The sequence below is a fragment of the Piliocolobus tephrosceles genome, chromosome 7 (genome assembly GCF_002776525.5).
Source record: "Piliocolobus tephrosceles isolate RC106 chromosome 7, ASM277652v3, whole genome shotgun sequence".
Taxonomy (NCBI): Eukaryota; Metazoa; Chordata; class Mammalia; order Primates; family Cercopithecidae; genus Piliocolobus; species Piliocolobus tephrosceles.
This window is the reverse complement of record NC_045440.1, coordinates 104,038,000-104,046,056: the sequence shown is the minus strand read 5'-3', so window position 1 is coordinate 104,046,056 and position 8,057 is coordinate 104,038,000. Positions and strand designations below refer to the sequence as shown.

The following is an 8,057-nucleotide window of genomic DNA, read 5'->3' as shown; positions in this document are numbered from 1 at the left end:
CTTTCTTTCTTTCTTTCTTTCTTTCTTTCTTTCTTTCTTTCTTTCTTCCCTTTCTTCCCTTTCTTCCCTTTCTTTCTTCCCTTCCCTTTCTTTATTTCTTATATGGAATGCTTTGGAATTTGTGTCATCCTTGCACAGGAGCCATGCTAATCTCTGTATCATTCCAATTTTAGTACATTTGCTGCCAATGCGAGCGCTCTTCTTTCTTTTTTCTTTTTTCTTTTTCTTGAGACAGAGTCTTGCGGTGTCACCCAGGCTGGAGTGCAGTGCAGTCTCTGAGCAGTGTGATCTCTGCTCACTGCAACCTCCACCTCCCGGGTTCAAGCAATTCTCGTGCCTCAAGAAGCTGGGACTCATGCATCCCAAGAAGCAGGCATGTGCCACCAAGCCCAGCTAATTTGTATTTTAGTAAAGATGGAGTTTCACCAAATTGGCCAGGCTGGTCTCGAACTTCTGACCTCATCTGGTCCATCCCCCTCAGCCTCCCAAAGTGCTGGGATTATAGGCATGAGCCACTGCACCTGTCCTCTTTCTCTCGTTCTCTCTTTCCTTCTTTCCATGAGTGCACTGGTGCAATCATGGCTTACAGCACACTTAAACTCCCAGGCTCCAGAGATCCTCCCACCTCAGCCTCCCAACTAGCTGAGACTACAGGTACACACCACCATGCCTGGCTACTTTTTTTATTTTTTAAAGATGGCATCTTGTTGTGTTGCCCAGTCTGGTCTTGAACTTCTGGCCTCAAGTGATCCTTTCACCTCAGCCTCCCAAAAATGCTGAGATTACAGATGTGAGCCCCTGCGCCCAGCCCCAAACGCTCACTTTGATATAGACCCTGTTACCATCATGCCCACCAATCCTATCTTCTGCCTGGCCCCAAACTGGAGCCAGGGCCAGAATTCAAGGAACAATAAGGTAGAAAAGAATGTTTGGAAGGCACTGACTCTGGAAACAGACTGCTCAGGTTCAAATCCCAGTGCCACCACTTATCAGCTGTGGGGTTTTCAGTAAGTTATAGCTCTTTGCTAGGGCTCAGTGTACTTATATTAAAATGGGGATGAGGCTGGGTTCAGTGGCTCATGCCTATAATCCCAGTGCTTTGGGAGACCAAGAGGTGGGTGATGGCTTGAGCTCAGGAGTTTGAGACCAGCCTGGGCAACATAAGGAGATCTCATCTCTACTTAAACAAAATTTTTAAAAAGTAAAAAAAAGTAAAAAAAAAAAAAAAGAAAAAAAAAAAAAAGCTAGGCACAATGGCTCATGCCGGTAATCTAAGCACTTTGGGAGGCTGAACCCAGTGGATCACAAGGTCAAGAGATTGAGACCATCCTGGCCAAAATGGTGAAACCCCATCTCTACTAAAAAGACAAAAATTAGCTGGGCGTGGTGGTGTGCGCCTGCAGTCCCAGCTACTCAGGAGGCAGGAGAATCACTTGAACCCGGGAGGCGGAGGTTGTAGTGAATCGAGACTGCGCCACTGCACCCCAACCTGGTGACAAAGTGAGACTTTGTCTTAAAAAAAAAAAAAAAAACAAGTGGGATGGGTATAGGGCTACCTCATCTTCAGGTTGTGGTGAAGATTTGATGGAAATAACTATTATACGAAGCTCATGGAGCACCTGGCCCACAGTGAGCTCCCATACACCTTAGTTCTTATTACTAAGCAGAGACACCTTAGCAAAGATAGTACCGTCCTGGAGGTGGCTGCCAAGCCTGACGGTGGGGTCAGGCCCAGAGACCCGTTCCACAGAAAGTACAGAAACCACCAACTTGGAGGTGCCATCGATTTACTTAGTACTAAAGCATTAAGTAAAAAGCCCAGTATTTCCACAATTTTGGAGAAGATTGAAGCCAGCTCCATTTGCCATTCTACACCTCTGTGACAGACACCCAGGACTTTCCTGTTTTATTATTGTGTAGACAGCATATTTTCTTTACCCGACTTTGCTTTTTTTTTCTTGACTGCTCGAAGTATTTCCAACAGATTTTTTTTTTTAAACAGTATTTTGGAAAAAAAACAAGCAAGGAAACAAATTGACCTGCTAGATAGAGCATTTGACTTTGCACACATCCTCTGCAAGACAAAACCTGCAGCCACCCCTGCCCCTTTACAAGAACTTAGCAAACCCTCGCAAGTCTGCATCTGTCACTCGATACGTGAAAAGTGGCACTATCATTTTCTTAGACAAACATCCTGGCAGTTTGGCTTCTTTCACTTTGTCGTTAATACAACCGGTTTGGCTGAGTACCTTAGGGAACCTTGAAAGACCAGTTCTTATTATTTTAACTTCCTCCCTGGCTTATCATTTTGGTGTATAATTCGAACATATTTGCCAATGGCCTCTAGGTACCGCTGAAAGAAATACCTAAGATAAACAAAGACCATTTTTTCTTCTTAAGATCCATGTCTCCACATCACAATGGGGAAAGATTTAAAGAATGCCAAAGAGTGCATGAGTGTGTGTCTTTGTGGGTCTTTATGCAAAACTAGGATTAAATGTTCCTGTACAGTATGACGGTAGCTCATTCTGCCACTTCCAAGGCTGGCTGAAACTATTGGAACTAATCTCACTGTCCTTTTAACCTCCAACTCAAGCTGGGCCCAAGATGCCACCTCAGGGGCCAGGGAAGTGGCTGAGAAGAGTAACAGTGCCCCTACTGGCGAGTGCTTATGACAGTGAATTTGACAGTAGGAAACCTTCCCCAGGGGGCTCCTGAAGCAGCTGGAACGTGACCTTTGGTGTCTTGCCCTATGGCTTACGCAAACTCATGTTTAATGGCAAATATAAATGTAGCAGTTACTGCTAAGTATCTCAGGGCAGCCAGAGACTGGCCACTCTGTTTTCCCTGCAGTGGCTGTGGCAGCTACAGCTGGGATCTGTTCAGCCATTTTTTTCATCCTTCTTTCCCTGGTAATAGCACCACTTCTCTTCAGAAAATCTCTCCCAAACTCTACGTGAATCCAGTGAGTTTGATGAGCCACAGTACCTGATCCTGTCCATAGGGGTGAGAATGGGACCCAGCCAGGCCAAACTTAGTCCTGCATTCCTTTGGACATTGTTGAGTAAGCTAGAAAGCTGGATGTCATCCTTGACAACATCCTCTCCCTTACCTGCTATATCCAAGCTCCCAGATCTGCCAGTTTTGCCTCCTGGATCTCTTTCCTGTCCATCTCCTCAATCACCCAAGTCCCAGCTGTTATTATCTAACTTCTCAGTTAGTGTCCTCCTAACTGATGTTCTCACATTTGCTCTGGGCCACCTGCATGAAGCCTACTGCAGCTGGAGTCTTTTTTTTTTTTTTTTTTTTTTTTGAAACAGAGTTTTGCTCTTGTTGCCCAGGCCAGAGTGCAATGGCACAATCTTGGCTCACTGCCACCTCCACCTCCCGGGTTCAAGCGATTTTCCTGTCTCAGCCTCCTGAGTAGCTGGGATGACAGGCACTCGCCACCATGTCCAGCTAATTTTTGTATCTTTAGTAGAGGCAGGGTTTCATCATATTGGTCAGGCTGGTCTCGAACCCCTGACCTCAGGTAATCTGCCTGCCTTGGCCTTCCAAAGTGTTGGGATTACAGGTGTGAGCCACCATGCCCTGCCATGGAGTCATTCTTTCAAAGGACAAATACGATTGTGACACCTTACCCACCCCCAATTTTGGTCTTGGCTTCCTACAGCCTTAGGATAAATACAAAATTCCTTAATGTGGCCCATAAGCCCCATGGATTACTCCCCCTGCCTCTCCTGTCCCACCTTGTCCTGCTTTCTGCTGTTTTAGCTACTAGACATTCTTGCAGCCCCGGTTTCTGGTATTAACTAACATGCCGCTTTGTACATAGCAGTTCTTCCATCCAAAATGCCCTTTCCCTAACCCTCCACCTAGGTAATTCATCCTTTTTGTCTTAGTGCAAGCATCATTTCCTTAGGGAAGCTTTTCCCAACCTCCAAGGTCAAATCCTCCATGTACACTCTCAAAGTACCACCTATCTCCTTTGCAAAGCACTTGCCACAGTGTAGCTTCACACTTGCTGGCTAATTGATTTATGTTTGTCTCCCCAGTGATTATGAACTCCATGGGGCTAGGCCTAGTACCATTTTTTGCTCATATTTGTTGAATGATTGGCAGTAAATGAATTGGTCCAAGAGGTGGGCATCCAACATAAATCAGGACAACTGGAGCCTTTCCCCCAAATGTCCCAAATCAAACTGGGAGGCGAGTTGCTCTCCTTTCTTCTGGGATCATAAGATACAAGGAGGCAGGTTCTGGGTTGCAGGTGACTATCTTTCCTGCCTTATGTGCTCACCTGTCTACAAAATAAAACCTGGCAAGTAGAGAGGAGAGAGGGTCCTGCCAGGCAGGGTCCCTCATTCCATCCCCAGGTCTCTGGGCTCAGAAACTTTTCCTTCAGTTCTCCAAGCCTCCCAAGTCATTCCCAGTTGTGAAAGCCAATAGCTCTCCAGTTTATGCAAGCTTGTTTGAGTTGGGGTTTTGTCACTCACAAACTTAAGATCTCTGGCTAAGGCAAGTTAACCCAGTGGCCTGAGTCTAGAGATCCAGGACTGGTGAGACATTAGGTTAGGACATTAGGGAAAAAACTGGCCTAAAGATAAGTTAAAACTTGTATCTGATATGGCTAACTTTGCCTACTACAATTAGACTGCACAGATGCCCATTGCTATCTGCCATAGGAAAGGTGTTCATAACCTGCTGGCAAGCATTTGTGGCATGGCTGAGATATTTCATTTGAATGCTGAGTACATGTCTGCAACAAACAAGCAGCCACATGTCTAAGCAGCCATCCGGTGATGCATCACACATGCATTATGCACCTATGAGCAACACAGATGCTACAGGAAACAGTGAATAAGCTTCAGTCCCCTGAAGAGGTTTATAGCATAGTTTGTTAGGGAGTGTGGCATAGACATAAACAGAAAGACAGAAAGTGCCCAGACTTCTGATGGAGCTCACTCCTGGAAGGCTGGTAATAACTAATATGCTGCTTTGTACATAGCGGTTCTTCCATCCAAAATGCCCTTTCCCTAACCCTCCACCTAGGTAACTCATCCTTTTTGTCTTAGTGCAAGCATCATTTCCTTGCATGAGGGACCAGGCAGCACGCCCAGGAGCACAAACTTCGGAGCCAGGAAGACCTGGGTGTGAATGTCGGCTCTGCTGCTCACCGCCACTCGGGCTTACATCGTTTCCTCTGCTGTAAAATGGGGATAGTCATGCCCTTGTGGGTAATCAGGAGGATTGACAGAGATAAAATACATAAGCTCCCCAGCAGAGGAGCATTCGGCAAATTGAAGTAAGTGTTACCATATGCCCAGGTGATGCTTTGCAGCCCACCTAGAAAGTCCCAGGCCCAGATCATACTGTTTCACCCCCATGAAAGACATAGCTCTTGAAATCCCAGCATTAGGGATTCAGTTTGGGGTTTATGGTTTGATTGCTGGAAGACCCCTGTTAAAATGTATACACACTATTTGAAAGTGCTAATACTTTTTTTTTTTTTGATACGGAGTTTCGCTCTTGTTGCCCAGGCTGGAGTGCAATGGCGTGATCTTGGCTCACTGCAACCTCTGCTGCCTGGGTTCAAGTGATTCTCCTGCCTCAGCCTCCCAAGTAGCTGGGATTACAGGCATGTGCCACCACGTCCGGCTAATTTTGTATTTTTAGTAGAGACTGGGTTTCACCATGTTGGTCAGGCTGGTCTTGAACTCCTGATCTCAGGTGATCCACCTACCTCGGCTTCCCAAAGTGTTGGGATTACAGGCGTCAGCCACCACTGTGTCTGGCCTAAAAGTGCAAATACTTTTATTTGTACTTTTTAATTAGTCATTGGAAGACATGGACACTTATCAAGGGTCAGTTACATTGATCAGCAAAGAGCAGAATAGGACTTGGAGAAGGAGGGAAATGATAATGCAGCCCTGCTGCGTACCATGCACCGTGGATTGTGCTTCTCGCACCGAATTGACCTAAGCTCTTGGTGGCCCAGTTTCCACAACTGAAGACCCTAAGGACATTTAGTCAGGTATGGTGGCATGCACCTGTGGTCCCAGCTACTCAGGAGGCTGAGATAGGAGGATCACTTGAGCCTGGAGGTCAAGGCTGCAGTGAACCAAGATAGTGCCACTGCACTCCTGCCTGGATGGCAGAGTGAGACCCTGTCTTAAAAAAAAAAAAAAAAAAAAAAAAAAGAGCACCTGTCTCATAGGATTGTTTTGATAATTAATCAGAAGCACTTGCCACAGTGCTTTAGCAAGCCAGCATTGGAGCCCAGGTGTCTGAGTGGCTACGAAGCGCTTGAAGCCAAGGTCCATTTGGTGAAGGAACAGACAACGAAAGAGGAGAAGACCGGGCACGGTGGCTCACGCCTGTAATCTTAGCACTTTGAGAGGCTGAGGCGGGCAGATCACGAGGTCAGGAGTTGGAGACCAGCCTGACCAACATGATGAAACCCCATCTCTACTAACAATACAAAAATTAACCAGGCATGGTGGCACATGCTTGTAATCCCAGTTACTCCGGAGGCTGAGGTAGGAGAATCTCTTGAACCTGGGAGGCGGAGGTTGCAGTGAGCCGAGATCGCACCACTGCACTCCAGCCTGGGTGACAGAGCAAAACTCCATCTCAGAAAAAAAAAAGTAATAATAAATAAATAAATAAATAAATAAATAAATAAATAAATAAATAAAGGAGAAGAGAGGGCACTAAGATACTCTCCACCAGGAGCAGGTAAGGATGCTGTGCTAACACGACCATGTTGTACTGCTTCGCCGACTGAAAAGGCCACAGATGCAGCTGGAGCCTTTTACAGTGGTAACCTGAAAGAAAACGATGTGACCAGACCTCACTTACCTTCAAGAAATCTGTTCCTGAACTTTCACCAGTTCTGAGAATGTCACATTTCAAAGTGCTTTCTCTCCTCTTATACTTTCCAAGACCTGAGATGTGCTCTCTGTCTGGATTCTAAGACAAATGAACTGAAGATAAAATGATGCAGGCAGGAAAGATACTTGGTTAAAAGATCTAAAAGCAACGTAAACACTGGGACTTCTTATTGCAACAGTCCACAGGGGGGCATTGCATGCCAATTCATAATTTGTGGAATTTTCCATTCCATTGCTAGACACCAGAAGATGAAAAACAACTCCTGGACATAGACAAATGACAACTCCATTATTGTCTCAATGGGGAAACTTGCTGGTCTTCATTAATTCATGCCCCTCTTTCCTCCTCTGACTAGCAAGCAAGGGTTAATGAAAAAAAAATTATACTCACTCAGTCTGAGTCACTCCCACAGTTAGAGGAGGCTCCCCAGCTGCATCAGGGCCATCCAGGAGCTTTGACATGTGCTCGATTCCCAGGGCCTGTCGCTTGGAGAACCTGAATTAATAGGCCTGAGTGAGGAGGTTGGGGGCATGGTAGAGACATGGTAGAGACTTTTTTTTTTTTTTTTTTTTGGTGACGGAATCTTGCTCTGTCACCCAGGCTGGAGCGCAGTGGCGCGATCTCGGCTCACAGCAAGCTCCGCCTCCCGGGTTCACGCCATTCTGCTGCCTCAGCCTCCCCAGCAGCTGGGACTACAGGCGTCCGCCGCCACACCCGGCTAATTTTTTCATAGTTTTAGTAGAGACGGGATTTCACTGTGTTAGCCAGGATGGTCCCGATCTCCTGACCTCGTGATCCGCCCGCCTCGGCCTCCCAAAGTGCTGGAATTACAGGCATGAGCCACCGGGCTCAGCCTTTTTTTTTTTTGTAAACGGCTTTATTGAGATACAATTCACATACCATACAATTCACCCTTTTAAAGTGTACAATTAAATGGTTTTTAGTATACCCATAGAGTTATGCCAAACAGCACCACAATCAATTTTAAAACATTTTAACCAACCCCAAAAAGAAATCCTGTGACCGTTAGCTGTCACTCCCCAATCACCCTGTCTCCCCAGTCTCCCCAGTCCTAGGCACCCACTCACCTTCCTTCCTTCCTTCCTTCCTTCCTTCCTTCCTTCCTTCCTTCCTTCCTTCCTTCCTTCCTTCCTTCCTTCCTT

At 46.2% G+C, this 8,057-nt stretch overlaps 1 pseudogene; it reads right to left on the bottom strand.

The window, feature by feature from the left end:
• Positions 1-93: 93 nt before the first annotated feature.
• On the bottom strand, positions 94-193 carry LOC111520921 (annotated as a pseudogene).
• Between the last annotated feature and the right edge of the window lie 7,864 nt (positions 194-8,057).